Here is a 24137-nt window from a genome sequence, read left to right as displayed (position 1 = left end):
GAACCGGATACTCCGATTTCCCTATTTCTGCTGCCAGCTGGAAGTGGGCATAGAGTCAGGGAGGTAAACTGTATAGATCATTCATTGGAGAAAAAGATGCTTAGTGAAAGAAATATATACATACACATACACGTTCAAGGAACCATAGTTTTGGGGGTTGTTTATTTGATAGTTAACTACTCTGAAAAAACTCACCAAAAATATATATTGTATGTGTCCACTTAAGCTCACCAGAGACGATTTGTAAGATTAGGGTGCATAACATTGGTCCACCAACTTCCCCAGGAACTGCACACCTCCTGCCAAAATGAGCCTGACTTTTCTCCATGTCATGTCTTTCTACACTCCATATACAAATTCTAGTACTGCTTTGCTCTTTGAAACCACCTTCAATTTCAAAATTAACTTCACCTCATCCAGTCTTTTTTCATTAATTTCCTTGGCGGACATCTTTAAGACAGGGGGTTTGATGTTATAGTTTTCATTGTGTTTTTTTTTTAAAGATTTTATTTAGTGCTTGCTTCGGCAGCACATATACTAACATTGGAACGATACAGAGAAGATTAGCATGGCCCCTGCGCAAGGATGACATACAAATTCGTAAAGATTTTATTTATTCATTAATGAGAGACACAGGCAGAGGGAGAAGCAGGCTCCATGCAGGCAACCCGACATGGGACTCGATAACGGGTCTCCAGGATCAGGCCCTGGGCTGAAGGCGGCGCTAAACCACTGAGCCAGGCTGCTCCAGTTTTCATTGTTTTTATTATTCCTAGCACCTTTTAACATATCTCAGTGAAAGTGTAAATTCATCCAAAAGTAAAATGTTTAATTTTTTTTTGTAGAAAATGATTAGCACAGTGTCCATTTTAAACCATTTCCACAAAACTTGAAATTAAGCTGCCAGCTGCTCCTACCATTTTTCTAAGATAACCATTATATTGTGCCTCCCCTGACTTTTTAAACTATTATGCATTTTATGTTCTATAATAACTACATGAGGGAGTCAGAGATGTGAGACCAAAATTGAGTGCAAGGTTAATGTCCTTCTACTCAGCCTCCATCCCTAATACTCTGCTGATATAGCCATTTTTCATAGTAATAATATAATGGTGTTTTCATTCAGACATATTGCCTGCATTAATGCTGTCTGTCCTGATGTCAGCATGTATATTTAAATTGTACCACACCATGCAGCAAAATATTAGATCAGCCATAGCTCATGGTAGTAAAAAAACAGTGCTGAATTGATGGAAAAATTTAACTGCTTCTAATTATATATTGCGTTTTGAGAGTCAAACTACAAACGATGCTTTGCATTATTCTAGATTAGCCTCAAAATGACCTATGTAGGGAAATCAACTGATTTGACTTAACCTGGAGAGTACCTTGCAGATAAATCCTGAGTGGCAAGGCATGAGTTACCCCCATTGCTTGCTTCTTCTTCAAGAGTCCCGGTTCCTAAATCATTATTGAACAGATTGAGAAGTTGTACTGAACCATGAAATACTCTTTCCAGTTACAAGAGATTTGGGGAAGAGCAAAGAACACTGAACTGAGAAGCAAAAGACTTGTTTTCTTATCTGGCTCAGCCAATAACTAGCTATGTGAACACAATTTAAACCATATTTATGTCCACTTTAGATGCTCTAAGTGGCTCCCAGTTACCATACAGACCAAATTCAAGCTCCCAGTGTGGCCTTCAATTTCAGCCACTGTTCTGCTCCAAATGTCTGCAGGGTGATCTTGTTCAGTGGTAAGGTGTCCAGACTCTGCTGTGAATCCTAAGTCTGCCACTGGCCAGCTGTGTGACCTCGGGCAAATTACTCCATCTCTCTGGGACTCAACTTCCTAATTTGTAAGTGAGAAATCATAAACATAACTGCCTTGTCAGGCTGTGGTGAGGATTGAGTTGAAATTGCCATGTCCTTAGTATAGTACCTGTAGAGAGTAACTACTCTGTGTCTATTAAAGCAAAAGGAGTCTCTTCACAATCACACTTTAAACCCATCTGCTCCTCAATGCTTTCCCAAATGAATGTATACACTTTCAGAATCAATGGACAATTGTTGAGTTGCATTAGCAGCTCAGACATGTTGATGTGTTTGAGGTGTCTGGATGCAATGAGACTGATTTTTCCTTGATGCTTGATCCACTTCAGAGTCATCTTTCTTGTTTCGTCTTACATTTCTTTGTTCCTTGTGTATGTGTACACCTGACAGACATTCCCTCTAAAGAATCACTTCTTACCCGTGCCACTTCCAGCAAATTTCCTTCTTCTTTCAATACCACCTCTCCTGTGAAGCCTTCCCTGACTCCACCAGCTGGTAAGGCCCTGTCTTTTCACAGCAGTTTTTAAATGGCCACAAATTCCTGGACATTCCTCTCATTGAGAGTTAGGATCTGTGTTCCTTCTTCTTGTTCCTGGGTGGACTTGTAGCTGCTTCATCTGATAGGGTATGTGACAGACATGAAACCAGTGCCTTGTGAAGCTGGGTCATAAAAAGTGATACGTCTTCCACCTTGTGTGCTAGAGCACCTGTACGTGGAGCCTGATGCTGCCATGCATGAGGAAACCCAGCTGTATGGAGAGGTCATGTGTACGCACTTTGGTCAGCAGTCGGAGTCATCACACCTTCCCATTTGGGGTCCCAGACATTGTGGAACATAGACAAGCCATCTCCTTCCCATCTCTTCCAAGCGCTTTCCAAATTCCTAACCCATCAAATCTGTGAGAAATGAAAAAAAGGTGGCTTCAAGCCACTAAGTCCTGGGCTAATTTACAAGTTTCCATGATTGCAAAAGACTGTATATATCAGCATTATAGCACTCAATAACATTGCAGAATAATGATTTTTATTTGTCCTACTCTCTGGATTGTGAGCTCCACAAAGACAGGAATTATGCTTTATTCATCTTTTATGTTAGCACCAAATATGGTACCTGGTACATAATAGACGTTCAACATATGTTTGTTGAACAAATTATTTCTTAGAGAATACAGATGTCAAATAATGTTAACCTAAATTATGAGAAATTAAATAAATATATAATTTTAGTTTATAATCACCAGAAGTTTTTGTTCAGTGCCTCAATCTATGAATTCTCAAAAATGCACATAATGGATGGCAGTGCTTATATATCTGTATGTACATTTACCACATGCAAATGTATGGACCCATTTTGTGTGCATTCGTTCACCCTAGAACTCCCTGCCCCACCCACCAGCACCTACATATTTATTGGGCTCTTCACTTAAAGGGATCACTTAATTTGGACTAGCTTAGGAAAAATTCTTCTTTCTTCCTGGCCCTAAATCATGCCTAAGTATAAATCCCTCCTTGAAGTCAACCTTGTTAAATTAATACAGAATATGATGAGAAGCTGGCCTCTGACTTCCAAACCAAGAGGCAGTCAGACTGTAAGATTCTTAACAGATTCTTTCATGAGATATGCACACACCCTTTAACTAGCAGTGGCTTGCATATTGTTCTCTATTTTTACTCAGTTTAAGTAAGCCAAGAAAGTGCGGAGTTTTTGTTTTCATTGCCAGCCTTAGCTGACTATATATAGACACGGTACTATATGCTCACGTAGACATGTAACATATATATGTATATTCACACCAAGTTTTTTCCATCGGGTTAGCAGCCTGATTTGGCTCGACTCTGTAGCTGAGAGCTCCTGGTAATACTTCAGGGAATGCTGTTCACTTGTTCCTCCATGTGCTATGCTGGGGAAATCTGTGCCATCCCTGCTAAATGCCAAGCAGAAGCTGCATTCTGGCTTCATTTACTTTGTTGGGTTTGAGGTAAATCTTTGATTCAGTGTCTGCATGCAAACCAATTTTGCCACTTCTCAAATGTCTGATTCTATAAAATAGAGTTTAAGAAACCATGTGAGTCAACAAGCATGTAAGAGGGCTGAGACTGAAGCAAACATGAAATTGACTCAAAAGTGACATCACAGACTCTGAGATTGGGGTTTATGGGAGGATGCCAGCCTGTGAACCCTGAAAGTGAAAGGTGGGATTTTCTGGGATGGGGCAGTGCCTGAGTGACCATACAGTAAAAAGCATGGGTCAGGAAGAAGGAATGCATTAGCAGAGCAGTCACTGACCCATGGTCCCTGGACTGGAAAGAATCTATATTCAGGGATCTGGTAAGTTACATGAAGAAAAATAAAAGAGGAGTCAAACATTTACTGAGTGCCAGGAATTTTTCTAGGTACTTTACTTGTTGGCCCGTGTGCATTGCCTCACTCTCATGGCAACTCATGTGATCCCTCTGAGTCTGTTTCCTCATCTGAGGCAATGATTCTCACTCCCAAGGCTGTTTTACCCCATACCCACCATCACTTTCAACACTCCCCCTCCTCCCTTCACTAAAATCAGGGCATCTGGTGCAAAGTCACTGTGCTTCCGAATTTCTCATTATCTTTGTTTATGTTTGTTACTGTTTTTCTTTCCTAACATCAGAAGAACTTTTCCAAGCCTCCTTCTGATCTTTGATCCCAATTTTCCTCTCTCTTGTTTCTTCAACTATTACCTCTGAGCCAGCCCTTTCCCCTCAGCCTCTAAATGGTTTTCAATCCAGAGACATCTTCTTGATGGCTATCTCTTCCAGAGACTGTCTTCAATGTCTACTTCAAGAAAGGCTGCAACCTCAAGCCCCTGAGGTTCAAATCCCTTAAACAGGGATCCCTGGGCGGCACAGCGGTTTAGCGCCTGCCTTTGGCCCAGGGTGCGATCCTGGAGACCCGGGATTGAATCCCACGTCGGGCTCCCAGTGCATGGAGCCTGCTTCTCCCTCTGCCTGTCTCTCTCTCTCTCTCTCTCTCTCTCTCTCTCTCTCTCTGACTATCATAAATAAATAAAAATTTTTTTTTAAAAATCCCTTAAACATGGTTGAAAAACTTTTCCCAGCCCTTCTTCTACTTCTCTCCATTCATACCATATTTTCTAGATCTATCAGATTATTTATTACTATTGCCCCAGACTGAATTTTTCCACATCTGTATCTTTGCATATATGGATATATTCTTTCTTCTTTCTTCTCTGTCCATTGAAATCTTGCTTATGTCTCAGCGTAAATCTCACATTGCACCTCTTCCTGCTTACGCAAAATTGCCACAAAATAAAATTTCTGTCTTCCATGAGTACCAACCTATTTCTATGCAAGAGCAAAAAAGACCCCAAATTTCAGTGAATTAAAATAAAGTTTTCTTACTCTCATTACATATGTATTGTGTATCCTTCCATTCTGAGATCCAGCCTAAAGGATCACCCAATCTGGTTACTCTTTAGCTGAAAGAAAGAACGGAACTGGTAGAAACTCATAACTCTTGCATCTCTTGCTTAGAAGTGACACGTGTTTGGTTCTCTCACATTCCATTGGCCAAAGCAAATCACATGGCCAAGTCCATAGTCTATGGGGGTAAAGATGAATAATCCTCTTTCAGGGAAAGAAGTAAATAATTGCAAATCTGACCTCATGGTATTTTACTTGCATCTTTATGATAGCATGAAGCACTACATCTTGTACCACTTTTATTTAAGGTAAGATGTAAGGGTTTTTTTCTTTTTTTAGTTTAAATTCAATTAGCCAACATAAAGTACATACTTAGTTTCAGATTTAGTGTGCAATGATCTAATAGTTGCATATAACACCCAGTGCTCATTACATCACATGCCCTCCTTAGTGCTCATTACCCAGTACCCCATCTCCCTACCCACCTCTCCTCCAGCAATCCTCAGTTAAGAGGGTTAAGAGTCTCTCTTATAGTTAAGAGTTTCTCATGGTTTTTCTCCCTCTCTAATGACTTCCCATTCAGTTTTTCCTCCCTTACCCTATGATCCTCTGCACTGTTTCTTATATTCTTATATTCCACATATGACTGAAGCCATATAATTGCCTTTCACTTAGCATAATACCCTCCAGTTCCATCCATGTCAATGCAAATGGTATTTGTCCTTTCTGATGGCCGAGTAATATTCCATTATATATATATATAACATCTTCCTTATCCATTCATCTGTCAATGGACATCTCAGCTCTTTCCACAGTTTGGCTAATGTGTTGCTATGAACATTGGGGTGCAGGGGCCCCTTTGGATCACTATATTTGTATCTTTGGGGTAAATAACTAGTAGTGCAATTGCTGGTTCATAGAGTATCTTTATTTTTAACTTCTTAAGGAACTTCCACACCATTTTCCAGAGTGGCTGCACCAGCTTGCATTCCTACTTTCTCTGCATCCTAGCAAACATTTATTGTTTCCTGTCTTGTTAATTTTAGCCATTCTGACTGGTGTAAGGTGGTATCTCATTGTTGTTTTGATTTGTATTTCCCTGATACCAAGTGATGTGCATCATTTTTTCATGTGTCTGTTGGCCATTTGTATGTCAAGAAGTAAGTTTTGGTCATTACTGTATGCCTCATATTTGTCTTATAAATTAATATACTGGAATATTTAGAGACTTTAAAATACTATAATTTGCTTAATGTAGAACACATAATTTGATTTTTCAATAAAACTTCTTTGTATTGGGTAAGTACTACATTCAGTAAGTATTTATTGAGCACTTATTATGCATTATTCTTACTCCTAAAACAAAAACAAAAAGCCCAAAGCAGTCATACAGAGCAAATTTAATTGACTTCCTAGTAGGCTTTTTACCAAGAGAATAGTTGCTGTCAATGTTTCCAAGCAGAATGAGATTTCATACAGGATATCAAGCACCTACGAAATCACAGCCTAGTACAAGTAGTTGGGAAGCCACCACCAGACTTCCGATTTCAAAGATGTACTACCACCATAGGTGAAAATCAGACAGAATCAGAAGGTTGATACTATTGTTGCCTCTTCTGCTAAAACAAATGCCTTCCAAACTCACTGGGCTGAGTCCAACTGTAAACTTCAGGCCTCAGCAGTACAAAATGAATTCTGCTTGCCTTCCAGCTTCCACAAGTGTATCTTGTTGCTGAAATATGTTCACCCCCAGAACCCTAGCTGCAAGGGAGTCAAGATAAATGTTGCCTTTGGCTTTTCAGCTATTTGTGTTTTAGAAAGGTAGAGGCTGGGATGGGAGCATATGCTGAGTGCCTTATATCATAGGCAGCACACATGAGGCTAGCCGAACCCTCTGGCATAGAACTATATCTCCCATCCACACTCTGCTGTTTGGGACAATTGCTTAATATTTCATCATGAACATAGAGACTGACTTCACAGAATTGCTCTATGAAATGTTTGGTCATCTATTAGCACATAAAATAGGTGGTAACTAGTGTCATTTATTAAAATGCAGTTTAAGTTCTGCTAGGTCTGTTTAGGGACTTGAACTAAATTTTGAAGTTAAGATGGGACTCTGAAAATAGCGCTCATCTACCAGCATGAATCAGGGATGATGTGATGGTAGAACACAAGAAGATAAAAGAGGGGACATGAAAAGCGAGAGATTGGGTATTAACTGAAAAGCATGACAAGCTTCATTACTCCTAGAAGACATGATGCTGAGACTTGCCTGGCTGTGTAAGAAAACAGAATTCCATGAAGGAAGGTCTTTGATTTCTCAGACTTCCTCTCTAATTAAGAGATAGAACCTAGGGTGACAACTATAGTTTGCAAGCTAAATAACACAGATGGAAATCAGCTTGTCAGGTCTTTCCTTTGGAATATGCCTCCATAATTAAAATTCACATTAAAATATTTTTAATATTGAAATACTAAGCTAATATTGAAGGAAGTCCTGCATTAAAAAGTACTTCTTCTAATCACACAACTACCTTTATTTTTTCATGTTGTACTTTGGTCTTGTCATGTGCATATTCATTCATTCAACCATTATACTCCTTCTAGGAGTCAGATATTGTTCTGAGTGCTAGGATATAGTCGTGAGCAGGAAGGACACAGCACATGTCCTCATGGAAGTTATATTCCAGTGGGAGGGTGAGATCATGAACAAGTAATAAACAAAATAAGAGTAAGATGTATTGAGGTTCTCTGCAAAAACAAAGGGATGCAGGGGACCACTTTATGTAGGAAGGCCTCTCTGAGGATAGTTACAATCTCAATGTATATGTGTGATTAGGTATTGGGAGCCCAAGCTTCTATACTGAATTAGATAATGTTCTGGATATTGGTTAAGATCTCTTTCTTTCTCCTAAAATACTATTAATATATGTCTTGGTTGTTTATGACTTCAGTATTAACTCCAGTTTTAGGTGATAAGCAAGAGAATATATACTTATGCTTTATTACATTATTACAATATATTCCCTACATTGAATTAATTTGTATTTTATCTACTTAAAATATGGATGTTTTGGGATGCCTGGGTGGCTCAGTGGTCGAGTGTCCGCCTTTGGCTCAGGGTGTGATCCAGGAGTCCCGTAATCAAGTCCCACATCAGGCATCCTGTATGAAGCCTGCTTCTCCCTCTGCCTGTGTCTCTCCCTGTCTCTCTCTGTGTGTGTTTCTCATGAATAAATAAATAAAATCTGTAAAAATACGTATGGATGTTTTGATGTAGCATTCATATGATATAAATAAAAATATATGCAAAATAATGTGAAACTGTGTATCAAAGGATGTTACTGGAAGAGCTTATATCATGCATGCCAAGGACCAGGCACCCCATTAATTGTTCCTCATCTAGTTTTCTGTATTTTATATACATCCTTATTATACTACCTATCATTGTCTTTTATCTATATTCCTTTCTCATTACATAGCACACAAAATGATAATGATTAATATTTGTTGAATTCATGCCTTCCAGCTTCCTTCAGAATGAAAGTAATTGTCACCATTTTTTATCCATTACTCCCTCATACCCAATATCAACAGGGAAACTAAATGTAAGCCCAGGAGCATGCACACAGACATTTCTTAATCTCTAGTCATGTGGAGGCAAGAATGCCGAGAAAAGCAGCTCTGCAGCTTAGAGGAAATCCAGACACTTCACAGTAAACTGAGGTTCATTTGTATTGGGAGTGATTGTGATGAATGTAAAAAAGGAAGTGGGATGATTTTTATAGCTTGTACTAGAAATACAACAGAACTCAAGACATGGGATTGTCAAAGTGAGAATTAGAGAGGTAGGCTTTACTTCAAGTACTCTCTGGAATTTTATGAACTGAACTGTGTTCCACATAAAAAGCCTAGTTGGCAGCCATTGTGTTTCTCAGGCTACTTATTCAGTATTCTACAGATATGTTTTTTGTTTTTTTTTTATCATCATTACTTAAAGAATCTAACTCCCAAAGACATCTCAGTAGTAAGCCTTTTGAGGAGAACAGAAAATTAATCTTATGTACCTATCACTTGTGGTTACTAAATGACTCATGGCAAAAACCCAGCCCAGGGTAGTTCTCAAAATTTCACATGTAACAGGATCACCTGAAGAGCTTATGAAAGCATAGACTAATTGTCCCACCCCCAGAGATTCTGACTTAGATCTTAATTAGGGCCTAAGAACACATTTTTAGCAAATATCATCCCAAGTGATGCTAATGCTCCTTGACTGGGGATCTCATTAGAACCATTGCCCTCACTCATCTCCCATGCTGGTCTCCAGGCAGGATCACGGAGGTCTACATGCCTTCTCATAAACTCTTCCTACCACTCCGATCTAATGGGATGGGATGCCAGGTGATGAGTGTCAACAATGCCCAGGAATGCTGTACCTAAAATAACAAAGGGATGAAGTTATGAAAAAAGGGAAGTGAGGAAAGATATACATTTAGTTGGAAAGAAAAAAAAAACAGACATCCTATACATTCTACAACACCAAAATTTGTACTCTGTCAAGGGTAAGGCATGCCTTCTTTTGAGCTCCTCTACAAGGACTTAAAGCTATCGCATTTACAAAAGTTTTTTCAAATATTCTCAAAAATACACTGTCTTTACCCAAATGTGTTGATAATCCTTCCTTCCCATCCCTTCTATTGTTCCACATAGCTAAAGACAATGCTCAATTGTTTGTGGTCGTAACATAAAGATAAAGATAATCACAGACATACATTTGATTTTCACAACTCAGTGTCAATTGGAGTCACTTCGTGTTTTGAGATTAAAATAAAATTGGCTCACATCTACAGTTCATATAGTCTTGGAAATCCTCTGACCCTCCCAACATCTCCATAGATTTCATGGGGTTATGTTTTTGCCTAGTCACCTCTGGCTACCATTTTCTCTTCAACTTAATTCTAGATCTCACTCATTCCTTACTTCTTGAATTCTACCCTTTATCTACACAGTTTAATCACCTATATAGGAAATACAGCTGTTGAACCCCTATTTCCTCCTATTTTTTTTTTATTCAAAGCTCTTTTGTATTGTGGAGTCTACTGAAGATTTGTGGATAATGGTAGATTTCATAATTTCCTAACATAAACTCAAAACTGAATATTATATATCTATTTTTTTAAGTGTGAAAAACGGCTAACAATATGGGAAAAGAGATAAGGGAAGGTGTAAAGCCACACACAGAGCAATTCCTTTGAATTCTATCAGTGCTTGGAATTGTTTTAACAAATATTTATTGAACAACCACTATGACCAAGGTACTGTGAAAGACACTGCATGTACAATAACTAATAAGACAGAATAGTTTTGGAGATAGACAAATGAGAAGGTTAATTCTGAAGAATGTACTAGGTTCATGTTCCATAAGACAATTTGAGCCCAAAAATAGGGAGGCTTCCTGGAGGTAGAAATCTCCAAGCTGTTATCTGAAGGATGAGTTGGAATGAGCCAGGTGAAGAAGGAAGTATAGACAGAGATGTGACTATAGAGTTACATAAGGACCAGATAATGAAAGTCCTGAAAGATCATGCTAAGGATTTGTTCTTTAACATGTATAGTGAGAATCCTAGTGCCTACTACATAATAAGTTCTCAGTAAATTTTATCCTGTATAATTTATTCTAGGGTCAATAGAAAGTCAATGAAGGATTTTTTTTTTTTTTTCCAGAGAAGGATTTTAAGTGGTGTATGTGTGTCAGGAAGGGTGTATGGACATAATAAGATTTGCATTTTGCAAGCTCCCTGTGACTACAAGGAGGAAAACAGATTGTAGAGTATTAACATTAGAAGTAGTGAGGTAGTGTAGAAACCTAATGCAGTAATCTTTAAAAATATGACAGTGGAGTGGAAGAGTGGCAACATAGAAAGGGGGAGTGATAAAGTGTTACAGATGGCTATAAGGTGAAAAAAAGAGTAGTGTCAAAGATGACACTGAGTTTCCTAGTGGAGCAAATAAGTGGGTATTGGTGCCATTCCCCAAAATAGGGAACACTAGAGGAAAAGGAGGGCAAGAAGAGAGGGGAAAATGATGCTTTCTATTTTTGCAATGTCCAGCTTCACTGCCTGGGACATGAAGGCAGCTGGGCATAGGCTGAAACTAATGAGAAAATCTGGACCAGAAATATTACTTTTGGAACTTGTCAGCCTTTGGAGAGTAATTCAATCCATGGGATTGGATGAAAGCATCCTGTGAGGTTAAGAAGAGAAGCAGGCCTACGGGAAAACCCTCAGGATGAAGAGAGGAACAAGAGTTGCTGAACAAAATCAAGACTCCAAAAAAGTAGGATACAACCCAGAGAGTGTGTGTTATGGAAGCTGAGGGAGGAGAATATTTCAAGAACAGAGTGTTTCTGATTTTGTTGGAAATTCAAATAAGATTAAGAATTTTAAAAATTCTCTTTGCTATACCACTTTCTTAGTATTATTGAACCTACTATTTGCCTTCTTGGAAAAATCACACCCTTCAAACTCTCTGTTCTTAGCATTTTTTTACTTTTCTTGACTTTATTTGCCTCTTTACATAGCTTGAATCTCATCATCGCACATGATATGTGTGATAAAATGCGATAAAATGGTATTTTAACTTCATTCTTACTGTTTGTCAGTAGTTTTAAATTGATCTATGATAAACAATATAGCCCAATCTTCTATTTATTATCTTTTTCTCCCCCTATTTTCACTTCTATTCAGCATCTATAACATTCTCCATAGTACCTATTTCAAATATTTTCCACTTTCCTCAAAGCACGAATCCCTCCTCAACACTCAGGCTTAGGAAATAGTATCACTTCCTATTTGTCAGGAAGATCCACTGATGAGGACTCTCTTAGAAACTTTCCGTCTTCACACTTTAAAACTTCTCTTACTTTCTTTTTTAATTTTTTTTAATTTTTATTTATTTATGATAGTTACACAGAGAGAGAGAGAGAGAGAGAGAGAGAGGCAGAGAAACAGGCAGAGGGAGAAGCAGGCTCCATGCACCGGGAGCCCGATGTGGGACTCGATCCTGGGTCTCCAGGATCGCGCCCTGGGCCAAAGGCAGGCGCCAAACCGCTGCGCCACCCAGGGATCCCAACTTCTCTTACTTTCTTCAATTACTTCCCTCTTCCTATATATTTAAGATGAAAAGTCCTCCTTTCCAAATCTAACTTACATGTGACCTTAACCACTGCCCACCAGTTATCCCTGACCTATCTCTAATGATTGATATTTTTCCATTACTCTGGTCTTTGCCTTACACACTATAAATAAATTCAAGTCTTCTGTGACAAACCAAGTCTAAGATGGTCCCTATAATGCCCACCTCCTGGTATTCATGACCTTGTGCGTTCCCTGCCCTTGAGTGCAGGTGGTACCTGTGACTTGTTCTCTAACAATTAGAATATGGCAAATGTGACAGGATGTACATAATTACATGTATGTGATTAAAATACATAATGCCTGTCTTCTAAAGACACTCATTTTCTCTTGCTGGCTTTCAGAAAGCAAGTGCATGCTGGGAAGTCTCATGTGGCAAGGAACTAAGAGTGGCCTCCAGCCAACAGCCACCAAAACTGTGGGCCTTGGTCCAATACCCCACAAGGAACTGAGTGCTGCTAAAAGCTATGACAGCCTGGAAGTGGGCTGTCCCCCAGTTAAGCATTAGATGAGACTGCAGCCCCAAACAACACTTTGCAGCTTTGTAAGATCCTCATGGCAGAGGATCAACTTGGCCATGCCTAGACTCCTGATCCACAGAAACTAAAATCATAATGGTTGTGGTTTTAGGCTACAAGTTTGAGGTCATATTGGTACACAGTACTACATAATCTATATTCTCATCTATATCCTAGGAAAGCCCTTCCCTAAAACGTCTGTGCTCTCAAACAATGACCATTATACTCTTTTCCCCTTTATTATAATATTTACTATAATATAAATAATATAAATAGTATATATTAACCACATCTACCTTCTCATCACCCACCCTGTGGCAAATTAAAAATGGTTTCAAATTCTTGGCTACTTCTCCCATTGAGAAGTAGAGTCTATTTCTCAAACTCGTGAATCTGGCTTGAATCCAGCTGGCCTTGTGGCTTGCTTTTTACTATAAGAATATGGTTGAAATAAGGTTAAATTCCGAGTGTGGCTTCAGAGATCTAGGGTTCTGACTTTTATGTACTTGAAATATACCTTCTTACAATCCCACTGCTATGCTGTGAGAAACTCAGTTCTCATGGATAAACTCTCTACCTATATTGGATAACCAGTACTTTTGGCCAACAGCCAGCACTCACTGTCATGTGAGTGAGCCACTTTGGATATTTCTGGCCAATCAAACCTCCCATAACTCCAGCCTCTCAGGCCCCAGTTAACACCAGATGGAGCTGAAGAATTACCCAGCTGAACCAAATCAATTCACAGAAGTGTGAGAAACATTAAAGGATGCTATTATTTTAAGACTATATCTGGAGTTGTTTGTTAATCAGCAACAGGTAAACACAAAGCTTCTCATCTTTACTTCTCCAGTGAAATAGTTCCTTTAAAGATCAACAGTGACCTTAGTCTCAAAGTTCAGTGGCCTTTCCTCAGCCTTTTCCTTTCTTGACAGTTCCAAGGTATGTGACACTAGTGAAATTCTTTCTTTATGCCTTCTTCTCTTTTCATTTCTATGATATAGCCTAGGACTCAATTTCTTCTCCATATGCCCTAAACCTAGATGTTCCCCAAGGTACTAGACTTGAACATTTCTCTCTAAACCCTCTTTCCTGGTAGTTTCATCAAATCCCATTGTTTTAAATATCACCTCTATGCAGATAATGTTCAAATCCTTTAAGAGAAATAATAATTAGAAGCTCAAGGTTTGGAAATGGGCCAGACAGGGCTTTAATCCTGAATCTGCCAATTACTAGCCATGTGACATTGAAGTGAACCACTGAAGTAGTTTATCCTCTCTAAACCTCCATTTTCTCCTGTCTTAAATCTGGATAATAATAGCATCTTGCTCATGGAGATATCACTTGAGCCTGCCACAGAATAAACACTCAGCAAATCAGTGCTTTCCAATATTTTACAGTTTTTCATACCACTGCTTACATAAGCAAAATGATAATGTTTGTATGCACTCTAGGGTAAATGGAGACAGCTGCTCAGGTCAAAGACAATTGGCTCAAGGTCTCTGGCCTCTCCATCTTCCCAACCCCTCCCCACCCGGTAGCCCTTCCCCAGGGGATGATCAATACTTAGGCCCAATATTGGCACACCAATGGGAAGCTTTACAGTAAATAGGAGCAATTATTATCTTCTGTCTGGGCATGATCTCTCTCCAGGCCCTCTCTACTGGATACCTCCCACCACCTCCACCTCAAAAACTAGATGGTGATTCTTAAAGTGAGGTCCCTTGGTCAGCAGCATAGTATCACTTGAGAACCTATTAGAAATGTAAATTTCTAACCCAACCCATACCCACTGATCAGCAACCCTGGGGATGGAACCAGCAACATGTGTTTTAACAAATCCTACAGTGATTCTGCTACAGACTGAAGTTTGAGAACCAAGGACTGGTAGCGATTTCTACTTAGAATAGCCAAAACCGCTTCTCTCTCTCTCAGATTGCAATTTGGCCACCCTCCCAGTGGCCTTGGGCCAAAACCTCAGATTCATTCTTTTTTTTTTTTTTTTTAAGATTCTATTTATTTATTCATGAGAGACAGAGAGAGAGAGAGAGAGAGAGAGAGAGGCAGAGACACAGACAGAGGGAGAAGCAGGCTCCATGCAGGAAGTCCGATGTGGGACTTGATCCTGGGACTCCAGGATCACACCATGCTGAGCCAAAGGCAGATGCTCAACCGCTGAGCCACCCAGGCATCCCATCGTTCTTGACTCCTTCATCCTACTTGCCTTCTGTATCTAGTAGGTCACCAATCCTGTCTTTGCCTCTAATAACATTATTCACATCTCTTCTCTCTGTTCCTATCACCATGCCCCACTGAGGTGGAATTGGCCAGTTTCCCCCCAAACCAGATCATTTAAAATCCAATTTGCCTATGACCAATTCCACGAATAGCCAGTTAGGATAAAGCAAATTTAATTTAAAAAATACATTAAGATTAAATTAATATTTAATTCAGTATTAATGAAAATATAACTAAAATATAATTAATGATACTTCTATATTAACATTTTTAAATCATAGGTAGAAATATTAAGTAAAAATTAATTTTAATTTAAAAACTAATTTCATATGGTCAAATTTGCCCATTCTTTTCCTCATGACTTCCATTGCCATTTCTAAGTTTACTGTGTCCTTGCCCGTCCTGATGTCTGATAAATACTTAATCCTATTTTTCCAGTTTTTCTACATTTTCATTTTCTCACATTTAACTCGAATTATCTGTGGTTTATTTTGGTTTTTGGTGTAAAGTGAAGGTCAAATTACATGCCCACTTACTGCAAAAGGGGAAACGCTCCTCATTTACAAGTTTAAGTTCTTAGCCACTTATATTTTATTCCCCTCCAGGCCAAGCATAAAGATCAAAGAAGATAACCAGGATGCACAAAGTGCCGTGGTTGCTGTTTCACAAGTGAGTAGTTGTTCCACTTTCTACCTTTGATTGACTTTCCCTGCAGGACCTTCCTTTCTTATTAGTAGCTTAAAATGGGTTTATTTACCTGAAACTAAGGCAAAAATGTCCTTGGACAAATTAGCTTGAAAATCCTTAAATGCCAAAAATTAATGTTAGGACTCCATCTTCCCTTTCTCGGAGGTAGTTTCTTCCCCTGCCCAGGGAAGGAAGTAGGAAGAAGGAGGGAGTGGCATAGAAGTCACAAGGTAAGAGGGAATGCCAGGCCCAGCCCTTCTGCCTTCATAGAATGCATAAAAGAGAAAGCCGGGATTGGGGAGACAAGGGTCAGACAAAAGTGGGAAAACTCCCTTCCAGGCCTATTTCCTGAAGGGGAGCAGTATTGCACAAGAGAGAAGAGCTAAAACCAGAGCAGTGCAGGGTGGTCCAGGCAACAGGCATACCTGCAGCTGGATAAAAATGCAGGGTCAGGGACGCCTGGGTGGCTCAGCGGTTGGGCGGCTGCCTTTGGCTCAGGGTGTGATCCTGGAGTCCCAGGATCGAGTCCCACATCAGGCTCCCTGCATGGAGCCTGCTTCTCTCTCTGCCTGTGTCTCTGCCTCTCTCTCTCTGTGTCTTTCATCAATAAATAAATAAAATCTTTTTAAAAAATGCAGGGTCATCTGGTTTGATGAGGAGAGCCTGATTACCACTCTTGAACCGCCTACCACTCCTGTGTAACATGAGGAAAAGTTCTTTCATATGCCAGGACTAAGAGGAAGGCCATGGAATTGAGAACAGTGGGCCTGAGCTGGGAGCTGTCACAGCAAGGGGAAAGGTGCCTGTGAAGAACTTCAGAGGGCTTGCTGGAGATTGTTGCTGAGACTCAGAGTAACCACTTATGCTCTCAGAATCAGCAGGGGAAGGATGAGCAGGGTTGCCAGGACCTGATGGAGCCAAGAGGAAACCAGAAGTTCCTCCCTTTGTCACATGGGCACTGGCAGAAGGCCAGGAAGCAGGTAAATCCCCCATGAATACCAGCAAGGCTCCAGAGGACAACAAGAAGGTCTAGCCTAGAAACCCCTTCCTCTTTGCCAGCATGTCACACTCTTGGGCTCTATATATCCAAGGAGGATAAGAGAAAGAAAGAAGACATCTGAATGACTCATCATTTCCCAAGAGAGTGAGTCACCTGAAAAAGACCACTGAAACCCACAGACACAGAGGGCCTGGCTGTGGCCCCTGCTTCCCCTGACTATCACTACCCAGCAGCATGAGAGTGGGTGAGGAAAATTAGATTATAGAAAACAAAGAATTGTATTTTCTTTGGACATCTGAGTAGTGGGTATATTTAAATTATCAACTCCCACCACGTAATAAAAGTAGAAAATGCATCTAAAAGCTTGTAAAAAGGCAGAAAGGTCTGGAAACTTCCTACTGTAAATAAACTGTCCATTTTCCCCCCCCACAAAATAATGCCAACTTGCTTAAATTGGTTTTTAAATTATTAAATAGTTAATAAAAACTAATATAATATGTGGAATACATGGAAAATAGTGATTCAACAAAAACCCACATACCCATGAGCCTTTTTATTATTAGTTTCAGAGGTAGAGTACAGTGATTGATCAGTTGCATATAACACCCAGTGCTCATTACATCAAGTGCCCTCCTCAATGCTCATCACCCAATTATCCCTCCCCACCTCACCTACCCAGAAACCCTCAGTTTGTTTCCTAGAGTTCAGCATCTCCTATGGTTTGCCTCCCTCTCAATTTTGTTCTTACTTTGTTTTTCCTTCCCTTCCCATATGTTCATCGGTTTCTTAAATTTCACATGAATGAAATTATATAATTATTTTTCTCTGAGTGACTTATTCTGCTTAGCTAATCCCATCTAGTTCTATCCATGTCCTCACAAATGTCAAGATTTCATTCTCTTTGATGGCTGAGTGATATTCGTGTGTGTGTGTGTGTGTGTGTGTGTGTGTGTGTGTATGTATGTGTATGTATTTATGTGTATTTCCATAGTTTGTATTTATGTCTATTTCCATGGTTTGGCTATTGTGGACACTGCTGCTATGAACATTGGAGTGCGGGTGCCCCTTCAAATCACTATGTTTGTATGCTTTGGTAAATACCTAGTAGTGCAATTGCTGGATCATAGGGTAATACTATTTTTAACTTTTTGAGGAACCTTCACACTTTTCCAGAGTGACTATACCAGTTTGCATTCCCACAAAAGTATAAGAGGGTTCCCCTCTCTCCCCATTCTCACCCCTCCTGTTTATAAAAAAGGACACCCCCATAACTCTGATGGCCCTCCCAGCCATCCTTCCCCAGCCCCAATCCCTTGCTCCCCTTACAAGGAACCACTCTTCTGGGTTCTAAATTCATCATTTCTTTGTTTTTCTTAATAGTTTTACTACATATATTTGTTTCCCTAAATAATATATAGTTCAGTTTTGCAGTTTTTTAAAACTTTATATGGATATAGGATTGTATGCATTCTTTGGGGGACTTTCTTTAGTCAGCATTTTGTTCAGATGCTTCCATGAGGTTGTAAGTGTAGAGGAGGAAAAAGTTTTCCTTACCCTCTTAAGGTCCCTTCCTAGGTCTAAAAATTATACTGACAAAGATAGATTGACAGGGGAAATGCATACATTTAGCTAATACAAGTTTTATGTGACATAAGAGCCTTCATAAGAAAAAGAAGACCCAAAGAAACAGACACATATTTTATGCTTGGTTTGATGAAAAGTGGACAGTCATGGAGGAATATGACAGGTTGATGAATATGAGGTCAGAGTAGTAAACTGGGGGAAACAGCAAGGCCTGTATTTGGGGATTCTTCTTGGCAAACCTGTATCTTCAGAGATAAGATGTAACCTTGCTCCAGGGACAGGTAGTCAGGGCACCTCTCAAATAAGGCTTTTACTACCTGTTTAAGGGAATAAAGGGGAGGCAGGAGGAGATCAGAGTGGCCTTCCTGTTTTTGCTGTTTTCTCAAAACCCTTCAGCCTAAAATATTCAATATGTCAAATGCCATATTTGAAGGTAGCATGCTCTAAACCTTTTCATAAGTAACTGAAAGTCATTCACTTTCCTTGCTGATTAATCTTTTAGTGCATCTGTACCACAATTTATTCATCTACATTTGGGCTGTTCCCAGTCATTTGATATTATCAACAGTACTGCTCTGAACATTCTTGTACATGTTTTGGAATTCATGATCCAAGAAATTCTTTAAGGTGTATTCCCTAGGCAGGGACAGTATGAAACATATGCAGTCATATAGGGCCCTGCATTCGGGAGGACACTGCACTTGCTTTAAAGCTCTACCATTCCATCTCGAATTCTTAATTTCTGAATAAGGGGTTTTGCATTTTTATTTTGCACCAAGACTCATAAAGATGTAATTGGTCCTATCCGAGAATAGACTTTTTCAGTCATGTTTAGTATACTTTGGGCAGTTGTTAAATATGCAAATGGTTTTCCAAAGATTGTTAAGCACATTTACATTCCCATCAGGAGGGGAGGAAAGTTCACATTTCCTTGCCCACACTGATTGTCCAACATTTTCATTTTTGTCAATGTGATGGATATGAAATGCATTTCATTGTATTATTTTTAATTAGATTTTTCATTTTGAGATCATTATAGATTCACATGCAGTTGTTAGAAACAATATAGAGAAATCGCTAGAGCCCTCCACTCAGGCTTCCCAATGGCAACATCCTGAAAAACTTCAGTGCAATATCACAATCAAGACCTACTGACATGGATTCAATCCACTGATCCTATTCAGATTTCCCCACTCTTATTTGTTCTCATTTGTGTGTATGTGTGTTTATTTAGTTCTGTGTAATTTCACATGTAAATTTGTATATCCACCTCCGTAGAAAAGTTAAAGAACATTTCCATCATCACAAGGATCCTGTGCCACCATATTTAACCATTACCACCTACCTCATACCCCCAACCTTTCCTTTAACTATTCTTACTCCCATCCCTAACTCCTGACAGCTGTCAATCTATTACCCATTTCAACAATTGTTTTTCATTTCGAGAATGTTATATAAATGGAATCATTTCTTAACAAGACACAGCCCTATCCTCTACCCTGTCCTCTCCGTTGGCTGTCTAGCTGCCAAACAGTTCTAATAGGTTTTCATTACATCCAAAAGAAAGTTAATGCCTCAGCCCAGCCCAGCCCCTAGAATTCCAGTCTCTAGTGATGTCATCCTTCCCACCACTACTGTGGTAGGCAGAACAGTCCCCATGTTCACACCCCAATCTGTGGAGCCTGTGAATATATTACCTTCCATGGCAAATGAGACTTTACAGATGTGATTTGAGGTATGAGCCCTCAGTAAGGAGATCATCATGGATTATCTGGTAGCTCCAAACTAATTACATGAGCCTTAAAAGCAAAGAACTTTCTCTAGCTAGAGGCAAGAGAGATGAAGCGGAAGGGGAGGTAAGAAAGACAGGAGGTCTAACAAGGACTCAACTTGCCACTGCTGGCTTTGCCCAATTAAAAGGACCACAAACAGGGAATGTGAACAGCCCCTGGAAGCTGGAACTGACCTTTAGCTGACAACAGTCACCCGGGAAACAGGGACCTCAGTCATATAAATACATGGAGCCAAATTCTACCAATGACCTGAATGAGGCTGGAAGCAAATTCTTCCCCAGAACCTCCATGTTAGGATCCAGGCCAGCCAGCACCTTGATTTCAGCCCTGTGAGACCCAGAGCTGAAAAGCCATTGAGCACACCTAGACTTTTGACCTAAAAAACTGTGAGATAATAAAATGTAGTTGTTTAAAATAAAATCTGTACTAATTTGTTGCAGCAACAATAGAAAATTAATACACGTGCCTCTTAGTGAGAACTCTGAACTCAGGCAGGTGTGTTCAAACCTATCTTTCTAACTTAGCCGTTCAACCTCTCTGAGTTTTTATTTCCTCATCATTGAAAAGGACTGTAAATTCTTGTTTAGCTTAGCTTACAGGGGTCCTGGGGGGAATTCAATGTAATAACTTACATAAATGCCTCATGTATTTGCAAGATTTACAAGAAATAATGTCCTTACACATACACTTTCCCACAAGACAAGGCCTTTGTCTTGCCTCTTACACTCTGATTTCTTCACATCTGACGGCTGCCCATTCTCCAAGGCCCTGCTGGAATGTCACCTCTTACACAAAGCTGTCATTCACCAACTACAAGTAACATCCTCCTTGAATGAAATCTTGCAGCATACCATCTTTATCTCTCTAGGTCAGGACAAAATTAGAGCTCAGGCCTCTTCTTTCTGTAGAATTTTAGGGCATAACAGAAAGGAAATGCAGAACTTTAAAAGTTCCTATTAGCACTCTTCCGTTCTATCACTGAGCTCTGGGAGGACGGGTGAGAAGCCACCAACTGCCCCAAAGAAAGTACTCTACCAATTCTCTGAGTCCCACTCATTGCCTGTAGGACCAAAACTGTATATTAGGATTGAGAAGTGTTATGACTGAATTGTGTTCCCCCCAAATTCAAATGTTGAAGCCCTAACCTCCAGTACCTCAGAATGCGGCTGTATTTCAAAACAAGGTCTTTAAAGTGATGACTAATTAAAATGAGGCCATTAGGGTTGGCTCTAATCCAATCTGCATGCTGCTCTTGTAAGAAGAGGAAGTATGGACACACAAAGAAGGAGACATCAGGATTCATGCACAGAGGAGACCATGGCCTCACAGGGAGAAGACAGCTCTCTGCAAGAAGAGAGGCCTCAGATGAAAGCAAATCTGCCAACATCTTGATCTTGGACTTCTAGCCTCTAGAACTGTAAAACAGACCTTTCTGTTATTTAAACCATCCAGTCTGTGGTATTTTGTTATGGTGGCCCTAGCAGACTAACACAGGAAGAATAAAGCTGCAATAAACACCTGATAATTGGTAATTGTTCAATCATGGCAAAGTGTACTTGGCTTTGTTTAGAGTTGATTTTACATTTGAGAACTTATGGGTTTTTTTTTTTAATTTTTTGTTTTTTTTAAGATTTTAGTTCTTTATTCATGAGAGATGGAGAAAGAGGCAGAGACACAGGCAGAGGGAGAAGCAGGCTCCATGCAGGGAGCCCAATGAGGGACTCAATCCCAGGTCTCCAAGATCATGCCCTGGGCTGAAGGCAGGCACCAAACCACTGAGCCACCCAGGTGTCCCGAGAACTTATCTTTTTAAATATACTATGTATATTTATGAAAACAGATCTTCAAGGTCCATCATGAAGATTTTAGAGTAAGACTCCAGGATAAAACATGAATCTAACATAACCAACAGGTATTTAAATCACTCCCTTTGCAGAATGGAATTCTAGTCCAAAGTACAAGATAAAGAACTAAGTTAAAGCTGAGATAGTCCACAATTCTCTAAGGAATCCCTTTCTATCATAATCAAAACCCAGAATCAGGTGCTTAACCAAATGAGCCACCCAGATACCCCTGTGCTTTTCTGTTTTATCACAAACTACAAAAGGGGGCAGCCTCATTGCTATCCTTTCTAACACACTGGTACAAACAGACAAATAGGTACAAATGACCTATTAATAGTATCCTTTCCTCTCCAAACCACCCTCTTTCTCTATCTCTTCCCACATTATTGGTATAAAAGAATTAGCCTGAAATGTACAATTTCTAAATTATGCTCAAATCATTAAGAATTTATTCACATACTGTTTCTCTCCTTGGAGAGTCTATAAGCTTCTGGGAACAAGGATTGTGATCTCTTGTTTACTCTTGATCCCCAGTGACAAGCACAGTGCTTGGTACAGAAGAGGTGGGTAATAAATACTTGCTTAATGAATGAAATCCAGTTCCCAAGAAAAATACCACAGAGCTTTAGAGAGGAAAGGAATGCTCTAATAAGTCACCTTCCATCCCACTTATTTGTTTCTATAGGCCCAGTCTGAATTCTTTGGACTCTATAAATATCTGAGCATTCTAAATATGCATAGTTTGAGCAGAATCAAATCCAGTTTCTTCCTGGCTTTCTAACAGCAAAGTGAGACCCAAATCAATATTTGTTTCCTCTTCTTTTTCTTCATTTATGACCCATCCTCTGCCTGGGAAGACCTTCTCCTTTTCTCTGCTTTTTCAGATTCTCTGTCTTCATGTATCAGAGAATGATCCTCTTTTTTTCATCAAGCCTAGACCAACTATTGTATTTCACACTGATCTTTCCCTCTAAATTTCTATTGTAATTATTAGCATATATAATTCTCCTTTTGTTGATTTGTGTTGCTCACACACACATCCCACTACAGAATACGCTCAGTAACTCATGTCTGTAACAGTACCTAACACATGCTACTTAATACACAGCAGGAACTCAATACTTGCTTATTAATTGCTTTGTCTAAAGTGAGAGGAAAATATTCACCCATGTACTCACATCTCTCTTACCTTCCTTCTTGATTCTTCCCAAAAGGCAAAAATGCCAAATTCACTGGTCCTACTGCAGAACACTGATGGGACAACATTGACTTTGAAGGGATGACTTTTTAAATTTTTTTTTTTTTTTTTTATGATAGGCACACAGTGAGAGAGAGAGAGGCAGAGACACAGGCAGAGGGAGAAGCAGGCTCCATGCACCGGGAGCCCGATGTGGGATTCGATCCCGGGTCTCCAGGATCGCGCCCTGGGCCAAAGGCAGGTGCCAAACCGCTGCGCCACCCAGGGATCCCAAAGGGATGACTTTTTAAAATTACTCATTTATTAAATTATTACTTACTGAAAAGCTCAATAAATAATGCTGGCTTATTGAGCAAGCCCAACACTGTTTCTGTCCTTGGGGATGTGGCAATGAATAGACTTGAAACTTCTATTGCAACAGGTGGTGATAATATGTACATCTCAACAAATGGGATCATCTTAGATTCAAGATGCTAAGAATAAAATAGAGTGGAGTAATGGGTCTGGGATGGAGGCGGCTTATTTAGTTTAAGGGATCAGAAAAGGCCTCTTTAAGGAGGTGTCAAGTTAGCTAAGTAAAAAGGAATCAGTCAAAGATCAGATAAAGCAAGGCCAAGGAGACTGGAGCAGAGTCAGGGGTAGGGTGGAGGTAGTCAAGAATAGGAGCAAGAAGTGAACAGCCACTATGAAGAACCATGAGGACCATGATGGCCAGGTTGGCCAGGAGGTTGAGATTTTATTTGAAATGCAGTGGGAAGCCCCAAGAAGACTGCACAGAGGAATGGATGTGAATCGATTTGCATTTTATACCCTGACTCTTGGTGCTGAGA

At 39.7% G+C, this 24137-nt stretch overlaps 1 long non-coding RNA gene and 1 other non-coding gene across 5 annotated transcripts in view; one reads left to right on the top strand and one right to left on the bottom strand.

The window, feature by feature from the left end:
- Positions 1-24137, bottom strand: part of LOC111092390 — a 92569-nt gene that overhangs the window by 23833 nt on the left and 44599 nt on the right. For 2 of the 4 annotated variants that reach the window (XR_005378547.1, XR_005378548.1), the window contains exon 3: positions 9187-9688. The exons of 1 other annotated variant lie outside the window; for it this stretch is intronic. This is a non-coding gene — a long non-coding RNA (uncharacterized LOC111092390). Of the gene's footprint in view, positions 1-9186; positions 9689-18394; positions 18790-24137 lie in introns of those variants that run through there. One more of the 4 variants, XR_005378550.1, reaches the window with a different exon arrangement.
- On the top strand, positions 514-621 carry LOC119866015. The gene has a single exon (XR_005378954.1). It is a non-coding gene; the product is annotated as a U6 spliceosomal RNA (small nuclear RNA).

Source organism: Canis lupus, chromosome 25 (genome assembly GCF_011100685.1).
Source record: "Canis lupus familiaris isolate Mischka breed German Shepherd chromosome 25, alternate assembly UU_Cfam_GSD_1.0, whole genome shotgun sequence".
Lineage (NCBI taxonomy): Eukaryota > Metazoa > Chordata > Mammalia > Carnivora > Canidae > Canis > Canis lupus.
The sequence above is the reverse complement of the archived record's forward strand: the minus strand, read 5'-3'. Positions and strand labels throughout refer to the sequence as shown.